Source organism: Chiloscyllium plagiosum, unplaced genomic scaffold (assembly GCF_037043375.1).
Source record: "Chiloscyllium plagiosum isolate Xiang-an unplaced genomic scaffold, Cpla_swu_hap1 HiC_scaffold_38, whole genome shotgun sequence".
NCBI classification, from domain to species: Eukaryota; Metazoa; Chordata; class Chondrichthyes; order Orectolobiformes; family Hemiscylliidae; genus Chiloscyllium; species Chiloscyllium plagiosum.
In genome coordinates, this window is record NW_028270176.1 from 46646193 (window position 1) to 46668495 (window position 22303).

Consider the following 22303-nt stretch of genomic DNA (forward strand, 5'->3'; position numbering starts at 1 on the left):
GTCACTACAACACTGCCTCCTCAAACTAACTATGTCACGATCATCTTGACCCTCTCTCATTTACTGCCTCACAATCACAGTGACCACCTCACACCTTCTGCTTCACTATGAGCTTCAACACTCACACGTACAGCATCACTACCAGCCTGACTCACTCACACTTATCACCTGACAAGCAGAATTACTCTCTCAAATTTATTTCATCATTATTAGGCTGAGGCACTCTCACTGACAGCGTCACTAACAGCCTGACACCCTCATGCTTACTGCTTTGGTATCTCCCTGATCCCCTCAGAATTACTGCGTCACAATCACTCTGACCCCCTCATACTTGATGCGTCACTATACCTCTGGCACCCTCATACTTCCTGCATCACTCACACCCTGACACATGCGCACCTACTGCATCCCTATCAGCCAAACCCCACTCACTCACGGCGTCACTCTCTCTCTAACCTGCTCACACTTCATGCGTCACCATCACCTTGATACCCTCTCACTTAGTGCATCAATATCAGCCTGACCCCCTCACGCTTACTGCATCACTCCCAGCCTGATCCCTTCAAATGTACTGTGTCACTATCAGACTGACCCACTCATACTTACAGCATCACTATCACCTTGAGCCCCCAAACTTAGTGCGTCCAGATCACCCTGAACCTTTCACTCTTCTCGCGTCACCTTCAGCCAGACCCTGCACACTATCACTCTAACCTCCTCATACTTGCTGCATCACTATAACTCTATCCCACTCACACCGTGTGTGTGTCACTATCACCCTGACAACTCATACTCACTGCACCACTATTATCCTGACTCCATCACAATTAATATATCATTATCAGCCTGACCCCTTACACTAACTGTGTCACTATCAACCTGTCCCCTCACATTTCCTGTGTCACTTTCAATCTGACACCCTCAATGTGTCTGTGTCACTTTCACCCTGAACACGTCACACTTACTGCATGGGTGTCTACCTGAAACCTCGCACATGTTGTGACACTATCATCCTGAGCGGCTCACACTTACTGCGTCACTAGCACACCAACACTCTCACCTTCACTGCATCACTATTCGCCTGACCCACTCACACGTTTTGCGTCACTACTACCCTGACCTCCTCACAATTGCTGTGTCGCTATCAGCCTGAGCCCCTCACTATTACGCTGACCAAGCTCACAATTACAGCATCACTATCAAACTCACCACCTCACACTTCCTCTGTCATTATCACCCTGACCCTCTCACACGCAATGCGTCACTGTCACACTGAGACACTCACATTCTCTGCGTCGTTATCAGCCAGACCCGCCGGCACACAGCGTCACTATCAACCTAGCCCCTCACACTTGCATGCCTCAATATCAGCGTGAACCCCTCACACTTACTGCGTCACTGTCCATCTGCCTTCCTCACACTTACTGCACCAGTTCCACCTTGACATCCTCATTTTTACTGCGTCACTATCAGCCTGACAGCCCCACAAATATTGCGTCACTATCAGTTACGCCCTCGCAATTCCTATGTTAATATCACCCTCACTCCTAAAACCTACTGCGTCACTATCAGCCTGCCTCCATCACACTTTTTGCGTCAGTATCAGACTGACGCCTCACGTTTACCATGTTACTAAAACTCTGCCCCATCACACTGACTGCGTCACTATCAGCCTGACTCCTCAGACGTACTGCGTCACTATCACTCTGAACCACTCACACTTTTTGTATCAGTTTCAGTCTGACGCCTTGCACTTACTGTGTAACTAAAACTCTCTCCCCTCACACTGACTGTGTCACTATCAGCTTGACCCCTTCACACTTACTGCGTCAATATCAGTCTGACCCCTCAGACTTACTGCGTCACTCTCACTCTGATCCTCTCTCATTTATTGCGTCACTTTCACCCTGACCTCCTCACATTTACTGCGTCACTTTCACCCTGACCTCCTCACATTTACTGCGTCACTATCACCTTGACCCACTCACACAGTCTTTGCCATTTTCACCTTGTCGGCCTTATTTTTACTGCGTCACCATCAGCCTAACCACCACACACTTATTGCGTCACTTTCAGTCACGCCCTCACACTTCCCATGTTACTATCACCCTGAATCCTTACTCTTATTGTGTCACTATCTGTCTGACTCCTCACACTTACTGTATCACTATCAGCCTGACTCAATCACATTTATTGTGTCAGTATCAGACTGACGCCTCACACTTATCTTGTCACTAAAACACTGCCCCGTCACATTGACTGTGTCACTATCAGCCTGACCCATTCACACTTACTGCTTCACTATCGCAATGCCCCTCTCTCACTTACGACGTCATTTACACCCTGACACCCCACACTTGCTGTGGCACTATCACACTGAGGGCCTTACACTTACACTTACTACGTTACTATCACACTGGTATCTCACACCCACTGTGTCACTATCATCCTGAGCCGCTTACACCTATTGCGTCACTATCATTTTGACCCCAACTGCGTCAGTCTGATACTGACACAATAAATGTGATGGAGTCAGGCTGATAGTGACACAGTAAGTGTGAGGGGTCAGACTGCATCAATATCAGCCTGACCATCTCACACATACTGCGCCACTAACAGGCTGATTCCCTCACATATACTGCGTCACTATAAGACTTACCCACTCATGCTTACTGCGTCACTATCACCCTGACTCGCCACTCTTGCTGCATCAAGATCATTGTGCCCCCATACAGTTACAGCGTAACTATCATCCTGACAATGTCATACATACTTCGTCAAGATCAGACTGATCCCCTTAAACTTAATGCGTCAGTATCAGCTTCAACACTCACATTTACTGCGTCACTTCTAGCACTACCCCTGCACTCTTACTGCAACCTTATCCACCTTACCCCGTCGCATTTACTTCATCACTATCAGCCTGAGACACTCACACTTACAGCTTTACGACAACCTGGCCCTGTGAGTGCATTTACATCACTGTCACCCTGACCCCTTGCCCATACTGCGTCACTATAAGCCTGACCCCTCAAATGTTCTGCGTCACTATACACTGACATCTCACACTCACTGCGTCACTGTCACCCTGACCCCATCACACTTGCCATTTCACCATCACAATGACACATTCACACAGTCTGTTTCACTGTCATCCTGACACCTCACACTCACTGGATCACTACCATCCTCCCCCTCATACTGACCTGTCACTGTCATCCAGAGCCGCTCACACTTATTGCGTTCCTATCACTCTGCTCCCAACACACTTACTGCGTCACTATCAGCCTGACACTCGCACACTTCCTGCATCACTATCAGCCTGACCCCTCACAATTTCACCGTGTCTATCAGTCTGACTCCTCACATTTCCTGCATCACTGCCACCCTGTCACTTAACACTTACTGGCCAGTATTAGCCTGACGCCCTCAACATACTGCATCAATATCAGCCTGAACACTCACACTTACTCCGTCACCATCACGCTGACCCCCTCATACTCACTGCGTCACTATCACCCTGTCCCCTCACAATTCCTGCATTAGGATCACTCTGACTCACGGACACTTACTGCATCACTATCAGCCTGACCCCGCAGAAATACTGTGACACTGTCAGCCTGACCCCACCACATTTACTGCTTCACTATCAGACTGACCCCTCACACTTACCGCATCACTAACAGCCTGACACTTCACACTTACTGCGTCACTATTCCCCTAACACCTCACTTTTATTGGCCACTATCAGCCTGATGCTCACAACCTACTGTGTCACTGCCAGCCTGAACGCACACACTTACTCCCTCACTATCACCCTGACTGTCTCACACTCACTGCGACAGTCTCTGCCTGACCCCTGCACACTTACTGCGTCACTATCACCCTGTCCTCTCCCACGTTATGCGTCAGGATCAGCCTGACATAGTAACACTTACTGCATCCCTATCAGCCTGATCTCTCTCCAATTACTGTGTCACTATCAAACTGACCACTCACTCTTACTGCGTCACTCTCACACTGACCCCTCACACGAAGTGCTTCACTGTCACCCTGACCACCTCACACTTATTGCGTCACTATCGGTCTGATCCCTCAGACTTACTGCATCACAATCACTCTGACCCCCCCAAACTGCGTACATATCGGCCTGATCCACTCACATAGTCTGCATCACTACCACGCTGACACCTCACCCTCATTGTGTCACTATCATCCTCACTCCATCACACTTATTTAGTCACTGTCAGCCTGATCCCCTGTCATGGAAAATTATCATTTCTTGTGAAATCAGTTTGAAACAAAGAAGTATGGACCTAACTTTGCAAAAAGACCGAAAAAATGTAAAGTTCAACCTAATTTTCAGCTGACTCTCAAGGCCAATAATCTATTATATCTGCAGTCCATGAATTAGAAAAAGCAACTCCATGTGTGGAAAGGAACTCGACTGATCCAGGTTCCTGGCTTGAGGTGTGATAAGGCAAGGCGATATATAGTATAAAGGGAATATGTGAAAACCGTCAGGCGTCCATTTTATGAGGCGGGTCCACTCTGCAAATTTCAAAATTAAACTTTTCCTTTGCTCTTGGTAGCATTTGAGTCGAATCGATTGAAATCCCACGGCAGTAAACTTGGGGGCTCGCCTGGGACCCTGCGACTGGGTAAGATTTTGAAGATTCCCAGGAGGTGTACGCGCCACTGCCTTGAAGGTCTTTCACTCCATCTCGAGCACTGAATTGGCCCCTTTGCATGAGAAAACTGGGGATAAGTGGATCGCTCCAGAGTCGTGTTCCGAATCGAATAGGGTCGGGGTAAGAGTTGTGGCTAAAGTAATCCGACATGGAGACTCGTTCGAAGAGAATAAATGAACCAGGAAGCGGGACCAGTGAACTCTCACGCGATATTCGAGTAAAACTCAAGTGAAAGGATTGCCGTCTCGAGAGAGTTTAAGAGACAGCAAGATTAACGTCGGTATAGACTTGAAGCCACCATGTGCCACGTTGGAGTCGCCAAAGCTGTACCGGTTACGTGGGTTCTTGGTTTGTGAAAACCAAGGCAATGAGGCGGTCACAACCAATGAGAGGGGACCTCGGCAGGTAAAAACAAGTTATATTGGCAAAGAGAAGATTATGGTATCGTGAGAGAGAGAGACAGACAGACAGACAGACAGACAGAGATGTTCACTTTTCCAATATCCATGAAAATCGGCTCCAACAAGAGCGAACAAAAAGAGGGTCGACAGACAACTCGGAATGGTCAAGAAAAAATACAATATATGATAAATAATTATGGCCCAGTTTCTATAAAGCAGTTAAAAATGTAAATCAAGGAACGTGGTTTTCTGGAGGAAGGAAGTTTTAGTAACATGCAGTTGCAAATGCTGAGGTCACCGTTGGAGGAGAGAGAGAGAAGGAGAAACGGAAGGGTAAAATAGAACCTGTGAATTGGAGTGCTTATAACATGTTGAAGGCTGAGCCTGATTTCAGGGAAAGAAAATCTCGAATAAAGGATAGATCAAGTACACGTACAAACACCAACGCACATGCACACACACACGGAAAACAACCTAATGAAGTTGTACAGTGTCTTAAGACTGGATCAGATCCAAGTCAACGGTCGCCGCCTCCGGGTCTTCTGAATCACCAATAGCATATCGTACCCACAATCAATTGAAGCAAGAATCCCTAAAGAAGTTGAGACAATGTCCCAGTACCTTAAGCGCCTCACGAAAGTCGATAACGTCTATTGTGGACTGATACCACCCAAGGACATAGCGACGGCAGACATCACACCATATGAGGCAGACCTGAGGAGCAGCTTCATCAATAGAATGAAGTACGAAACAACAAAATAGGTAAAATATACGGGTATTACCGGGGACACGGCAAAGCTGAATTAGATAGAACAATACGTGGTACATGCTGAAAAATTGCTGGCTCAAGAGAACCATAACCGGAAATTAAAGATGCAACAGCAATCACATAAACCTCAGCTTATTATGATGCAAATGGTCGTTCAGCCATTGGAGGGAGGAACTGCGGGAAAAGAGAGAGGCAAAGGTGGAGTTCGCAAAAGAGGAAGGGATCGCGGAAGTGTGCTTGCAGAGATAGATCTGGCTAGTGCTTTGTTTGAGGAGCAATGGACCACTAGTCGAGACAGTGCCCGCACAGACAGCCTCAATCGGTCCTGGAGGCTGGACAGCATAGTGACTGACAGGGGACGACTGAGGTTGAGGTGGGCAGGCCACAAGGTACAGGTAAGCCTCTTTCCTTTATATTTGGCTATGAAGAATCCCTTATGCTAATCACTTCTACTAACCTAACGGGCACTGAGATGTATCCCAACTCTATATTGAATATTGAGATTGCGGAGTGTGGACAATATATTCAATAAACCAATGATGCGTATATGTCGATGCCTAACTCTATGTTATATGTGGAAGGTACACCAGTTACCTTTTTGGTAGATACATGGCCAGCACATTCACTCCTCAAATCAAGACAGTTCAGAGAGTTGACGCCAATAAAGATGAGTGGAATGTTCCTGAACTCAATGGAGGCATCAGGCTTCGTGATATGAGAGCGTTTTACCGCACCCATATTGTGTGAAATCAGTCATGTGTATACATTCTAATTCTCAATTTTGTTAGCGGAATTCTGTACTTTACATTTGATGGCTCGGGATCTCATAGTGAGACTGGAGTTGTATTTGCTCAGTACTCCGACGGGCTTGCAGGTAATTCAAAGGGAAGATTCACAAGTGTAAACTGTAAAATACAACCCACGACCCCTTGTGTATGTCTATGAGTGGCGATTAAGCCGGAGAGCAATGAGTTCAATAAGCAATTCACTCGCCCTGGAAGCAGGTAACCATGTTAATCATATCAACATCGATTTTTTTTTTTTTTGCGGGAATATGCTGCACTGCACAGCACACATACACCAGGATGGTCCTGAGCACCCATAAGAGAAGTATTGGTTCAGGAGATTGGTTAAACCAGGTCAGTTGTTATTGTGCGAATTTTATTGAAGGGATGACAGATGTGGAGTTAGTGTGAACTTATGTAAAGTACCTGTGACGGCAAGTAAATTCTATATTTTTGATGTGGAAGGCTGCGCTCCTCGCGTGTCACTGGCGAAGGTATCCAGTGACTGATGGCAGGATTTGGGGCCATGGGTACTAAAGGCATAAAGAACGAAATGCTGAGTGTTCTGGGACGATGTGGGTATGTGATTCAATGCAGATGTGCGGACATATAGGAAGAAATTAATTTATCTAACTCAGGCAATAGAACAGTCGAGGTAACCCCCGCGAGCCCTGAAGAGCCTCGAAGGCTGGCCTGGCGTTTCCCTAACATAAACTTCTCAGACCCAAGATGAATAACGGTCCCTACTGAATTATGGGTAAAAGGCAAACATGATGTGGGGCTTATACGAGGTTGTGAACCAATACGAGTAACCACGAAGTCGGAGTATCGTCCTTGCAGTGCACAATGCCAGTTAAAACCCGAGGTCATAGAAGTAGTTACTCTAGTTTTTCAATCCTTCCCAAAGGCTAGAAGATAATCCCCTGTGTAAACTCACTTGTGAGAACTCCCATTTTTCTGATCAAAAAGGCAACAAAAATTCCAAGTGAACCGGAGGAATGCAGGTTTGTTCAAGACCTGCAGGCAGTCAATAACAGTGTTGTCCCACGCGCATCAAATGTTCCCAAACCCTATACTGTATTAGTTCCATTTCCACCGGACAGTAAAAGGTTCCATACTGTGGATTTAGCAAATACATTCTTTAGTGTGACGGTGCATCCAGATAGTCAATTCTGGTTCGCTTTTTAATTCAAAGGGAAATCTTATGAGTTCACATGACTTTGTCAATGTAACTGTGAGTGACCCACTATATATAATGAGGCTATACGCAGGAGACTGGAGACTCTTGTTTTAACCCCTGGGTCTGCGCTTCTGCAATCTGTAGACGATTGCTGAATAGTAGCACCGACAGAGGAACAATGTGAGAAGGATTCCCTTGCATTACACGAGGGAAGGGCACAAAGTCAGTCTCGCAAAGCTTCTATTTATGCAACAACAGGTGAAGTTCTTCAGTCACTTAATATCTGAACAAGGGAAGGCCATTTGTCAAGACAGAGTGCAAGTCATTCAGCAAATTCCAAGGCCTCACATGAAGAAACAATTGCTATCCTTTTTGGGCATACGCTCCGACTGAAGAACTTTTATCCCACATTACACAAATCTTGAGGCGCCCTGAAGTGACATGGCCCATGAAAAGGGGAGCAGAACCATGGTCCGTTGCAATGGATCCCAGCGGACGAGTTGAATTGAAAAAGACGTTTCAAAGTACACCGACACTGGGGATTCCGAATCCAAACAAGCCTTCTGTCAAACGGCAGATGAGAAACATGGCTGCATGACATCTGTGTTGTTGCAGGATCATGGGGGAAATTCAGGCTGGCAGCTTATTTTTCGGCTAAGCTAGACCTCGCAGCGGCAGGATTGCATATCAGATTGCCTGTGAGCTGTGGTTGCAGTGTCCAGGGATATAATCGGCTATGGCGACTTAACCAAACTGATCACACATGCAGTATCCTTACTGCTTTCCGAGCAAAAGACAGTACATACGTCGGCAGCGCGTTGACTCAGATACAATACTGTGTTATTGGAGAAGCCTAACATTGCAATAAAACGATGTAACGTCCTTAATGCTGCTAATCCTCTCACAAGAGAAGGAGACGGAGACCCACATGATTGTATCGCTGTAATTAATGAAATGTGCTGCCTAGACAAGACTTGCAGAATTCACCAATTCAGAATCTAAATATGGCGTTTTTTTGTGTGGATGGGACAGCATTCAGGTGCAAGGAGATAGGTCAGAATTTTATTGGGCATGCTCTAGTAACTACCCATGAGGTATTCAAAGCGGGATCACTCGCTTCTCAACTGTCAGCGCAAGCAGCGGAGCTGATCGCCTTGACTGAGGCATGCAAATTGGCTAAGGGAAACACATTGAATATTTAACCGATAGCAGATACGGATTCGGAGTTACACATGATGTTGGAATCCTGTGGAAATACAGGGACTTCTTGACCTTCACCGGAAAGCCCATCACACACCCGTGATCAGATTTCTGATCTCTTGGAAGTGGTCGTATTGCCTAAATCAATCGCTGTGTGTAAATATGATGCCTACACGAAAAATAATGATTCAGTTTCTCAAGGAAATGCAAGGGCAGACTCAGTGGCAAAGACGGCAGCCCAGCAGCCGTTAAATGATCAGTTTGACATGGGAATGATAAAAATCCTTTCCCAAATAGCAGACGTACGGGAGTCACAGTCGATGTCCAGGCTGGAAGACACGTTTGAGTGGGAAAAAGCAGAGTGCAGTTTGAGGTAAGGGGTATGGTTTGGCCCCAATGCTAAACCTTTTCTACCACGACCATTATTAAATTCTATGCCAAACTGACACACGGTAAGGAACATGTGTCAAAAGAAAGGAGATATGACAGGATTTCAGCACAGTGGTACATTGAGGGATTTACTCATTACTTCCAGAAATATTGTGAACGACGTCTTATCTGTGCCACAATAATGTGGGGAAGGGAATACAGATGAGTTATGTAGCATTTCCGAAATCCCAAAAACAATTTGAACATTTATAACTGGATTTAAGCGAACTAACACCCTGCAAAGGAAAAAGGTATTGTCTGGTAATAGTTGATATGTTTTCAAAATGGGTGCAAGCGTTTCCTACGGCAAAAAAAAGATTGCCAGTGCCATTACCAAAGTCTTCCTAACTGAAATAATTCCGAGTTGGAGCATCCCTGAGAGGCTTAGTAGTCCCAAGGTTTGTGAAGGTTTATAGCTCCGGTCGAGGTTTAGGGTGTAGGTTTGCTCGCTGAGCTGTACGTTTGTTATCCAGACGTTTCATTACCTGGCTAGGTAACATCATCAGTGGCGACCTCCAAGTGAAGCGAATATGTTGTCTCCTGGTTTCTATTTATATGTTTGTCCTGGATGGGGTTCCTGGGGTTTGTGGTGATGTCATTTCCTATTCGTTTTCTGAGGGGTTGACAGATGGTAAATCGATCAATGTGTTTGTTTATGGCGTTGTGATTGGAGTGTGAGGCATCTCGGAATTCTCTGGTGTGTCTGCATATACAGCAAACCGACAAACACTGACCAAATACGTAACTACACCAGCAACTATTCCAACACGCAAAAAGGAAGCTGTCTCAGAACACTATTCCAACGAAGCACCACACATTTCAACACAGACGAACTTCGGAAAACAGAGGAGAAGCACCTATAAAACGTATTCAAGAAGAACGGATACTTAAAAAATACAGTCCACAGATTCCTCAGGAACAAACCACGACAAGTAGACCTAACACAGCCAGAAACCCTATCGACCTTTCAATACATCACTGAAGTCTCAAACGTGGCAGCCAGACAACTATGACCCCTCGGAATCCCACCAAAATCTCAAACAAAACCAACAAATTTAAAAGACCCAGTGCAACCCATGGATAAAACCAACGTCATATACAAAATTCCATGCAAGGACTGCCACAAACACTGCGTAGGACAAACAGGAAGAAAGTTAGCTACCAGGATACAGAACACCAGCTAGCCACAAAAAGACACGACCCTCTCTCCCTCGTAGCCCTTCGCATGGATGAAACAAAAACACCATTTCGACTGGGACAACACATCTATCCTGGGACAGGCTAAGCAAAGACATGCCAGAGAATTCCTTGAGGCCGAGCACTCCAACCGCAACGCCATAAAAAAAGACATATATATCTAGATAGCATCTATCAACCCCTCAGAAAACAAACAGGAAATGGCATCGCCACAAACCCCATGAACTCCATCCTGGACAAACATATAACTAGAAAGCAGGAGACAACGGTTTCTCTTCACTTGGAGTTCGTCACTGATGATGTTACCTAGAACAAAGATCATAGAATAATACAGCGCAGTACAGGCCCTTTGGCTCTCGATGTTGCACCGATCCAAGCCCACCTAACCTACACTAGCCCCCTAACCTCCATTAGCCAGGTAATGAAACGTCTGGATATCAAATCTACAGCTCAGCGAGCAAACCTACACTCTAGGCTTTGTAGTGACAGTGGGACACCTTTTCTCCAAAATGCCCTACAGTATATTAGTGAGTATTTAAGAAGAAACATGAGATAACACTGTGCCTACCACCAAACGAGCGGTAGGGCAGCGGAAAGAGAAAATGCTACCTTAAAAATAAATTGACAAAATGCTGTGAGGAACTAGGGATGGCATGGACAAAGGCACTTCCAATTGTGCTCATGTGTACGAGATCTAGGAGGAGAGGGAGAGCTAATCTTAGTCCGTTGAGATTTTGTTTGGTAGGCAGCCAAACACAGGAATTGTCCCGAGACGTCAGGGAAGCCAGAAAACAGGCCACTGTGAGGATGAGATGTTGTGTTACTGCATGAAACTCTCTACACTTCTGTCCCAAATACAGAATCAAGCGAAGACAGCACTACCCCAATCAGCAGAAGGGAAGATGTACGATCTATAACCAGGAGCCTGAATAGTGGCAAAAGACTTCAGGAGGGAAAACAGGAAGGCAAGCAGGTGGCGGTGACCGTTTCAAGTACGCTTTACAGCACAGACAGCTGTTAAGATCGCCGGAACAGCCACGTGGATACACGCCAGCCATTACAAACTTGCAGCTGGGACTGAGGAGACATCGCACAACACCAAAACCAATTTAGAGCAAGTATTTATGAGAAGACTTAAGCAAATGTGGGCCTGCCCCAAGTTAACACTGTTGACAAGCGCCCTGCTAGGACTATTCATAAGGGCAGGAGCGTCTGGGATGTAGCAGCTGACAGTTATCTTAACTGATAGGACGAAGTGGATCTTTACATGCGACCCATAGCCGTTCAGTAACAAGGACGACTATAAATTCGATAATTAAGATTAATGCAGGGATCCATGCCGCGCCGGTGACTTGCACTTAGTAGTAGCCACCACGGCAAAAGGGGCACCTGACATGGGAAATAGATTTTCTATGAGCAAAGTAAGACTCAGAAGAGCAATGAGGGAGTCTCGTGGTGTGGAATAGAAAGATCCTTCTCCGACATCTGTAGACAGGTGAATATAGTGGTGCAGTCGCCCCACCCCCGCCCTGCGAGATGCAGTGCAGAATGTAGTACAGATGATAGGAGCCCTGGGGCATGGCAACCAATCAAACCAGATCATGGACCTAACCCCAAGCCGGGCAATGGTCATTAATGACACACCCGAACCCCGAAGGGAGACGGCCGAGTCTAGAGAGCGAAGTTAAAGCAGGAGGGGAATTTGCCTGCTGGAGATAAATGGCGTAAATGCGAAGCCCGTAGGTTGGGAGCTGCGAAGGGCCATTGCTAGATGTGAAGGGAACAGAGCACTTGCTTTGTTCATTAGACAAAATGAGAGATTAGATGTTGGCGACACTTGTTAGATATGTTTGCACACAGCCCAGAGGTAGTCTGCCCAGCAAATTACTGAGAGCCTGGCGAGAAATGCCAGCTGTCTGCCTCCGAGGGAGGCGACTAGCCTGACTCTGATAGTGGGGGGGGGGGGGGCAATTTGGGCAAATCTCGTGTCACCACCCGAACTCCAGGCTAACTACAGCCCCAAGCCTGACACGCTACCGACCACAGCATTCCAGATCGTGGATTGCAGGGGAGAAAAGTGTATATGCACCAATCGGGGGAGACTCCTTTTGGGTATCTCCCAGTGTACCTTGATGCTGTACTTGAACAATGACTCTTGTACAGCAACATACGCAAATGATACACTCAGTCTGTTCTTCCCTGGGTGAGCTACGTTAAGAGAGTGGTGTCAGTCTGCTCCTCCATGGGCGTGTTACTTTCTCAAAGTCGTGACAGTCTGCTCTTCTCTGTCTGAGTTTAACAGCAAGTGTGGTTTCATTACTGTCTTCGCTGGATGATTCACATAGACAGAATGGAATAAGTCTTCTCTTCTCTGAGTGAGTTACTTTGACAGAGTGGAGACAGGCTCGTCTCCCTGCTTGTGTTTCATTGACAGAATCAGACCAGCCTGCTCTTTCCTGGATCAGTGACAGAGTCAGAATGGGTACAGCCTGTTCTTCTCTGAGTGAGTTACGTTGACAGAGTGGCATCAGTCTGCTCTTTCTTGGGTAAATTATACTGACTGAGTCGTGTTAGTCTGCCATTTGCTGGGTGGGTTACATATAAAGTGTTGGGTCAGTCTGCTATTCGCTGGATGACTAACATTGACAGAGTGGCGTCAGTCTACTCTTCCCTGGGTGAGTTACATTAACAGAGTGCAGTCAGGCCATAATTACCTCGTTGAGTTACATTGATCGTGTGATGTCAGACCTCTGTCCCCTGGTTGAGTTACATTGACAGAGTGGAGTCCATCTGCTCTTCCCTGGGTGAGTTATGTGAGCAGTTTGGGGTCGGTCTGCTTTCCGCAATCCAGGAACTCCATCTCTAGCGGTTTCTTGTCAGTATCTCCATACTAAGGATTTGAGGAGTTAACAAAAGTAACTCGTCCCCTACATCTTTGGGATAATTAGGGATGGGCAGTGAATTTTATCTATTGAAAGACAAATGTGTCCCAGAAATGTATTTCTAATAATTGCATGCACTAATTCGACACTGCAAGCGGTCGGGAATAATTTGAGGAGAGGTGCAGGGTAGAATAATTAAAGTCAAATGCTCTGATGCCGAGGAGACATGACACAAGATGTGAGTGTGGAACTGATGGTGCAAGGCTCAGTGTCAGTGCTATTGGTTCAGCATTTATTTCTCACTGTTCGCAATGACTCACACACCATTGCTGTCAATGCTGCCAATGAGCCTGTTCATCTTGGTTTGAAATTCCCTGCGTGTGTATTAACGTGGTTAATGGGACGCGAGAGGAGATGAGCACATCCTCTTTATTCTATCAGTTTAAACAGATGAAACTATCTGTTGGATGCCAAGGCAAGAGAATACTGTCTTTTTCTGTGCCTTTTCAGTAGGGCATGCTCAGCATTGAAATGTCTGCTTTTGCACAAGCAGAGTTTGATTGCCATTCATACTGAGCATCGCTAATACAGAAAACGCGTTTTCGAATTCCTGTGATCAAGTGGTTCAGACATTGCACATATGGACGAGCAATCTGGCTTTTAATGTGGCGCCGTGGCTTAGCTGGTGAAAGCACCTCCCATCACACTGATGCCTGCTCATTGTATTGAAAGCTCGTTATTTCTCGCAAGTATTGTGTTGCTCATCGAGAAACTCCGTGTCCTGTTTGAATTGCTGTATATTTTGATTTCTCGTTCCGGCTTCATTTTCCTGGTTTAAATCCAGTAGTGTATGTTGCTCTATTTAACTACTATTTTAACCTGGAGATTCTTCCCGCAGTTCCACAAGCACTTCTGCTTCTCATTATCTTATTCTCATTCCTTCATTCCCAGTTTTGTGGAAATTAATTGGTGAGGCAGGAGACAGTGCAGCATTCCCGGAGAATGTTGTTGTAATGGCACTGACACCACGACGTGATTACCCTCATTCTCTGCTGTCACCATTCATTCGTTGTACACCAACAGTAAATGCAACCTTGTTCTTCTTCAACTATCAGTTGGATAAGGAATTCAACTTTAACTTCGAAAGGGTCTTTAGATTTTGAGGAAGAAATGTCTCCTTGCCTCAGGTCGAAGTGACAGGCGCATTATCCAGAGAATGTGAAACAACTTCGACCGACTCCAGCCAGGAGTCAGAAAGCCTCTCAGCAGTACGAATCTCAAACTGTCTCTGAATGTCAGGCTTTTCATGAGCAGAAATGGGAAATGAGGGATATGGAGAGCCAGAGAGTCGGAGAATGTGAAAAAGGCCCAGGAGGATACAGAGACACGTATAGAAAAAAACAAAGACACATATTGAGGCAGACACTGAAAGAAACAATTCTCCATTCGGCGTGACTGCTAAATAACAGAAAGCAAAAGGAAATGTAGCCATTAAAACATAGCCTTCCACCACCTCAGGAAAATGAAAGTAGCATGACAGCTGATTAAGTCCTTTTAAGATTGTAAATTCGACGTTTGTAAGCTCAAGAGTGATTTTGATAAATATCCTAATTCGACAGGTAAAATTATCATTTTCCCAACAGTATAATCTAGAAATCTATAACTAACTTGTTTCCTGTCCATCTAAAAATAAAATCGGCTTTTCTCCACAGATGTTACCAGGTGTAGCGGGTTTTTCTATCAATTCTCGTTTTTAGTTCAGATTTCCAAAACCTGCATCTTTTTGATTTTTGATAACGTAGCACAAAACCCAGCATTACCAGGTACGGACCAGTGGTAAGAAATACTGGTGCCACGATATATTTGCACAATAAAACGTTCATTCCCTGTCCGAGAATAGAACCAACACTATGGCGGTTAGAGTTCCAAATCCTAACTATGAAATTACTCGGAATGAAGACAGACGCTCTTGCACTTATTCTCAATGAAATGGCTTTTCCCTTTCATTTCTGATCAGTTTCACTGCAGATTGGTTTCTACTCGTCTTCAAGTTTTGCAGTATGGAAAATCCCATTTGGCCCATGGTGCAGTCTGGTTTAAAGACATTCATCTATTCTATTCCCAGTTTCCAGCTTTGGTCCATAACCTTATGTCTTCTGATGTTTCCAGTGCAAATGGCAGTGAGGTTCTCGCTTTGATCTTAGATGACACAACAATGGGATTGAAGTTTGACATAGTCACACTGTGTTATTACCCACGTCGTGTCTCCCACAGAAAGAGACACACAGACACATTCCCCGAGAGTGGCAGAGTTCTCAGGATTTGACCAGCTCCTTGTGCTTCACTTCAGCTGTCCGCTCCAACATGCAAGTTCAACCGCCAAAAGGCAGCTTTTGGTTAAACCAAAGCCAGTTCTACAGACAATGAGAGACGTTGTTCTGAGCTAGAATTTGAAGTGGACGAAAGAAACTGCAAATTCAACAAAACCAAACACTTCCTTTCCTGACAGACAACAGGAATGGACTAGCACGCTGCATCCTCGTGATTTTAAATGTGAACCGACAATCCCCTAACTCGACGTCAGGCGTGTTACCAATTCCGTCACTGACCCAAAGACCAGGTTTAGCGCTGTGACAGTTTGTCTATAGGTAATGTAAACGTCCACATCAGGTAAACAGCATTCACATGGTGAAAAATGAGCAAACACAATTGCTGCTCTGTTTCACTTGGAATTACCCACTCTGTGAACCGTTTCCTTTCACTGTACTTTCATATTTGAAGTCTTTTACATTCCAGAGCTTGAACTAATTCAGCGAGAAACCACTGGTCATTTCGAGCCCGTCATCCGGAATGAGGCGAGTTTAACGATGCCTTTCTTGCTGCCACAACATCAGCACAGCTCAAAACGAGCTCGTGCTTGCATCAGTCTTTACTTAACTTGCTGCAGTATATCTGCTGAACAACATCAGTTTATCAAGCATTGCCTTCTTTACATTGAAACCCAGGATGATAATATGAACCGACTTGAAAACTTGGAGAGAGACACACTGCTGACAAAGACAATTATGACGTGAAGAGCAGGCACAAGAATTTGTACAGGTCAGGTCCCAAATCCGACTGCAGTCTCAATGGACATCCCTGCATACGAGTATGAGTTTGCATTGCCCAGAACAGGCCTTCATTCCCAGTCAGGAGATGAAGATTTAATTCTCTTCTTGAGAATTATCCGAATGAAAACGAAATCCTGGTTGCACACAGAACACACACACGGATCCTGCCAGAACAATTCAGTGATCGATCAGCATCTGTCTGGAAGGACAATGGCAGCAAATACCCGTGAATGCTATCACCGCAATGACCCCTCCGAGGATCTAGCGTTTCACACTTGAAAATATCTCGCTGCTCCCTCAATGTCACTAGGCCTAAATCCTTGCCTCATGGCATCATGCCTGTACCCCGGTACTAAGGATATCCAGGGTTCTGCGGTGTAACTCAAAATCTCAATCTCTCGGGTAATTAGGGATTGATGGTGCATCCCATCACATTGAGTAATGACTTTATCCCAGTAATACGTTTCCTAAAGCTGCAGTTTCTAAGGGAACACTTGCAAACGGTCGGGAATAAATTGAGAAGTGGAACGAACGAGGGGAAAATGTGAAAGGCAATGATGACTGGGAGGCATGAGACAGCAAGTGAGTGAGGAGCTGGTGTTGCAACGTTCAATGTTAGTGTCAGTATTTACTGACCGCTATTCACTCAGAAGCACACACCACTCCTTAACAATTCACCACAATGAGCCCATTACTCTTAGTGTGAGTTTACCTTTGCGGATATTAACGCGATGAAAGGTGCCCAAGAGGATGGATGGATCCGCGTTATCCTGTCAGTTTAAACAGGCTAAGTTATCAGTTCGAAGCAAAAGCAATAAGACATTGCTTCTTCCTGTGCATTTTCAGTGGAGAATATCCAGCTTTGAACTCTTCTGCACAACCAGAGGTTGTTTTAAATTTACACCGAGTAACTGTGAAACACACAAAAATGAGTCCGAGTTCCTGTGTTCGAATAGTCAAGTAAATGCACGCATAGTTTTGAATCGTTGAGCTTGGGCAGTCCCTCAGCCTTAGTTATTGAAAGTTCCTGTCAAAAAACAGCCTAATATGAGATCAAATCCTGACATCTCAATGTTTATAGGTCTTTCATGAAAAACAGAGTTCTCGACTTCACCTGTGGTTCTGGTCGTGGTGGGAATTCAAATCAATGACTAGATTGAGGTTATAGTTTAAAGACAGCTCCTTGAACACCTCTGCCACGCTGCCACACAAACCCCCGTAACCACGTTTTTCATGATTAGTGTTTCAGCATCGCCTCACTTCAGGTACTTACCCATACGCCCTTTCAATGGCGAACTTGGCGTAAGTTCAATAATATTTATGAGGATGTTGCAAGGCTTATAGTGTTTGGACTGTAGCGTAAAGCTGAATTGGATGTGAAAATTTTCCGTGGAGCTTGGGAGCTGAGGGATGGGCTTACAGAGGTTTATATCAATATGAAGGAGACGGTAGAGTAAATGGTCAATGAACATTTCTTCCCAAGGCAGGCAAGTTCAAAACAAGGGAACAATGTTTTAAGGGGCGAGTGGTAAAATTTAAAAGGGATCTGAAGGACATTGTTTTGCGTGTTTGGAATGAATTGTCAGATTTAGTCTTGGAGTCTGGTATACTCTCAACATTTCAAAGGCATATTGATCTGTATACAGACAGGAAAGTTGAAAAAGAATAAACGTGAAGATTTGGCAAATAGAGCGGTTGTTTACGGGCTCAGACCCTCTGAGATGCTGCAGTGGCGATCACCAGTTTGAATAGGCACTCATCACTTGGTCAGGGCGTTGGGCTGGTTTTTTGGAAGATGGTTAGATTAGATTCCCTACAGTATGGAAACAGGCCCTTTAGCGCAACTAGTCCACACCGACCCTCCAAAGAGTAACCCACCCAGACCAATTTCCCACCAACTAATGCACCGATCATTATGGGCAAATTAGCATGTCAAATTCACCTGCCTTGCACATCTTTGGAGTGTGGGAAGAAACCCACGCAGATGCAGGGAGAATGTGCAAACTACGCACAGGAATCAAGCATGGAACACTCGTGCTGTGAGGCGGCAGTGCTAACCACTGAGCCACGGTGCCGCCATAAAAGGGGATGGAGAACGGAACTAGCAACTCCGCAATCTCTCGCATACAAAGTCAGTACTCTCCCATTTGAGATAACTCCCTCAGGCTGCTTCGGTTAAAACTAGCAACGAATCATTTTTTTCTGGTCTTAGGCTGCCAATGACCATTCTTCTTGACACATTCCCAACTTCTCAGTGGGAGATTTTTGCTGTGGAAAATACCTCACAAATCATGTTGCCCCTGCAGCTCTCCATCGAAACCGAAAACTGACAACTCATGAACAGAAGCAGAACTGACAAAGAGAACCTATTTTCAGACACACGGACTCATGAATGCTGCCTGTGAGGCAGAGCGAGTCGTCTGGGTCATGAGCTGCTCACACAAATTGCAGCGAGGCAATTCCAAATGGTGCTTTCAACGCACTAGTGCCTTAGTGCATCAATACTCCCAGGAAAGTGCTCAAGTAACATGAATCAGAACTGACTAACAATGAAACATGAAAAGTGAAGATTACCAATTACAGTCTCGATTAGATGAGGTTCACAATTGGGCTGATGTCTCCACCGGATCGAGAGGACCAATCACCAGCCTCTCTCATCAGGACAGAAATTATGGAAATTAGGGAAAAGTAACCAAGTTAAATATCGCAATTTTCCTCCTTTTCGCAACAACAACAGAAAACTGCGAGCAGATTCAATGTAGTACCTAATTTCACATCAACAGGAAAAGAAGTATCTCCATTCACTTTCAGAGAAAATGGTGAAAAGTGCAAATTGTCTGGAATATGAGGACTTGGCGCAGCCTGCTTTTGAGTCGCGTATTATGCTGGTGGACTTTCGAGCTGGAGGCGAACGTGACAACTACAGCAGAAGGGGAAAACATGTGCAGTGACATGTTGGTTGTTTTCTGCTGTGCCACATCACAGCCGGGCTAGAAGAAATGACTGCTTTTTTTCTGTTCAACTTTAACAAAACTCATTCCTGCAAAACGTTGCCAGCTTGATCCATTAGCTCAAGTGGCCGCACAAGGATACAAACACAAGCCTTCTTAAGAAGTGGAATCTGAAATCACAATCTCAGGTTGCTCAGCCACGCGAGCACACAGGCCAAAACCGGAAACCCAAAAGCATGTACCTGATGATACCCTGCAGCATACTCACAGCAACTGCACCAGTTCTGCAGAATAAGCGGTGGGAAGCAATTGCTCTATCTGAGCGGTCGTGCTTGTTGTTCTCATTAGCAAATCTGGCTTTGAATTTACTAGCCCATATCTGCTGCCATGCTGAAACGGAATGCAATTCCGATTAATCGCTGTGTGAAACGTTGTGCATTTTCTCTCCTCAGATAAAGTGATCACTGGAGATGATGAATTCTGCTCCTGCCAGAAACGCCGACTCTCCTGCTGCTCAGATGAACTGAAAAACTGGTTTAACACTGGAATCCGAGAATGGCAGAACACGTAGCAAGATTATTCGAAACCCAGAGCCAATAAGAGTTCCAACTTTCATTTTCTTTCTCCATAATAGTGCATTATCCAGCAGAGCCATGAGCAACTGCCACCTGGCTGCAAGCTGAGTTGGAAACCTATGTGGGAATCAAGGACATGCGACTCACTTATTGTCGGTAAATCAAACAGTTCTCACTTTGAGGTGTTCAAAAATTAGTTTTTATACATTTTCAGGGAAGGCCAAAGGCGATCTGAGATGTCAAAGAGGTGGTCACTCTTCGTGATTGCTCTTTGTTCAAGTTGTGAAAAGGTTTCCCGCTTCAGTCGCCTTCACGTTTCTTGTTGATGACTGAATCAGACAGAAGGCGTTTCACCAGAGCTGCACTTGACTTGCATTCCTCTCCCTCGCTGTCATAATTTCCTGGAACTGTGTGAGAACAAGAAAACAAAATACATACTGCGTCATTCGGCAGCCTGTCTGTGATTTCCTCAGTTTCAGTTACAACATGGCTTAGACTTCAGGCCACACGGTAATATTAGTAACAGTCTGAGAACAAGAGTCGATAGTACATCTGTGCCTGTAAATCTTTTCATTCCTGTTGTTGACTGAATGAACTGTATCCGTGTCTGCTGCTTCGAAACTCGAATATGTGAACTGCTCCAAACTATGATTGAGGATTTCTGGTTTTGGTTGACACACGTTGAGAAACGCCAGACAGCGTTCAAATGAAGCTTTCAGAGCACATTTTCGGATGCATTTGACAGAGACTAACATCATGAATCCAGTGTTCGCTGTGATAGATGGAAATTAATGCTCTCCATGTTACTGATCCAGGCCACCTTCGCATGTCAAGCAAATGCGGTACTGTTGTTACATAAAGGATCAATGCCCGGTAACTGTGTCCATAAAGAGGATATGATTGAAAAAAAAGAATACCATGTTGAAATATCCAGGAAATATTGCCTGAAAAGGCACAGACAATTTTACCTGCCGCGCCAAGACAGAGGAACATATGCAACGGCACTCTTAAAATGGATGGCCAGCACTGATATAGAAATCGCCACATATGAAGGACCACTGCGAATAGAAATTTGAAAATGAATTTCACGCAGCAGGTATTCGGAATTATATTCTTTTCACCGCTACAGTAGTATCGGGCGAGTAAATTCAAAACAAGGTTTGCTGATGAGAATGCAATAAAACCCCATCGATCTGATATGAAAGACTGTCGCCCAGAAAGAGGGAACAACAATGTTTCTTCTAAAGTTTTAACTGGGCCACTTTCGCACAAACTGATACTGCTACACTCCAGAAAAGATCAGGGCCCGCGGCATGCACTCTTAGAAATGGTGACCATCAGTGCTGGAAACATCCCTGCATATTCAAAACAAGGAAGAATAAAATAAAACATATCAAATAAAAGCGTAGATGGCAATTAATTGGACTTGTATTCCCTTTCACCACGACAGCTAGAATGTGCGGGGATATACAGAGTAAGTTTTACTGACCAGGTCAGAAAGCAATTGCCTCCACATATGTTGACACACAAGCTTATCTTTCTTTCTGTCCGTTTTTTTTTGAAGCGCCGATAATTTCCGTAGGAGATGAAGATGATTACTGCTACCCCGCAGGATCACAGTGGAGCCAGAGACCCGATCGAGCTGCTCAGAACAGTTCGTGTTTGCCGAGAATCACTGAAACTGAGAGTGATGACACGTAGACACGGTGTAACAGCTGCCAACACATGTGGAGGGTTTTGGGACGGATTAGGACCCACTCTGGGAAAAAGACTGGATCCTAAGACTGGGGAGTAAATGTTCAGGTAGAGGACTGGAGAATGGGGTTAAGAACGATATTAGCCAAGATCGAATTCTGAAAGTGCTAACCGCTCCTATGTTTTGCAATCTCTGGCCATCTGGTATCTAAGGAAATAGAAACAGAGTTATTTGTTCAGTTGGAAGTCCTGGGCAAAATGAGAGATAGAACAAGCATGATACAATTTTAGAGACTGGGAAAATGTTTGGAGAGGAAGCAATAAAAGTGAAGCTGAATATAAAGTTTGAAGTCAGGACATATTCAATAAAAAGGAAGTTTGTAGAAAGGCAGAGGGACATGAAGATGGAAAATGAAGTGTCACCAGTCCCGAAATCTC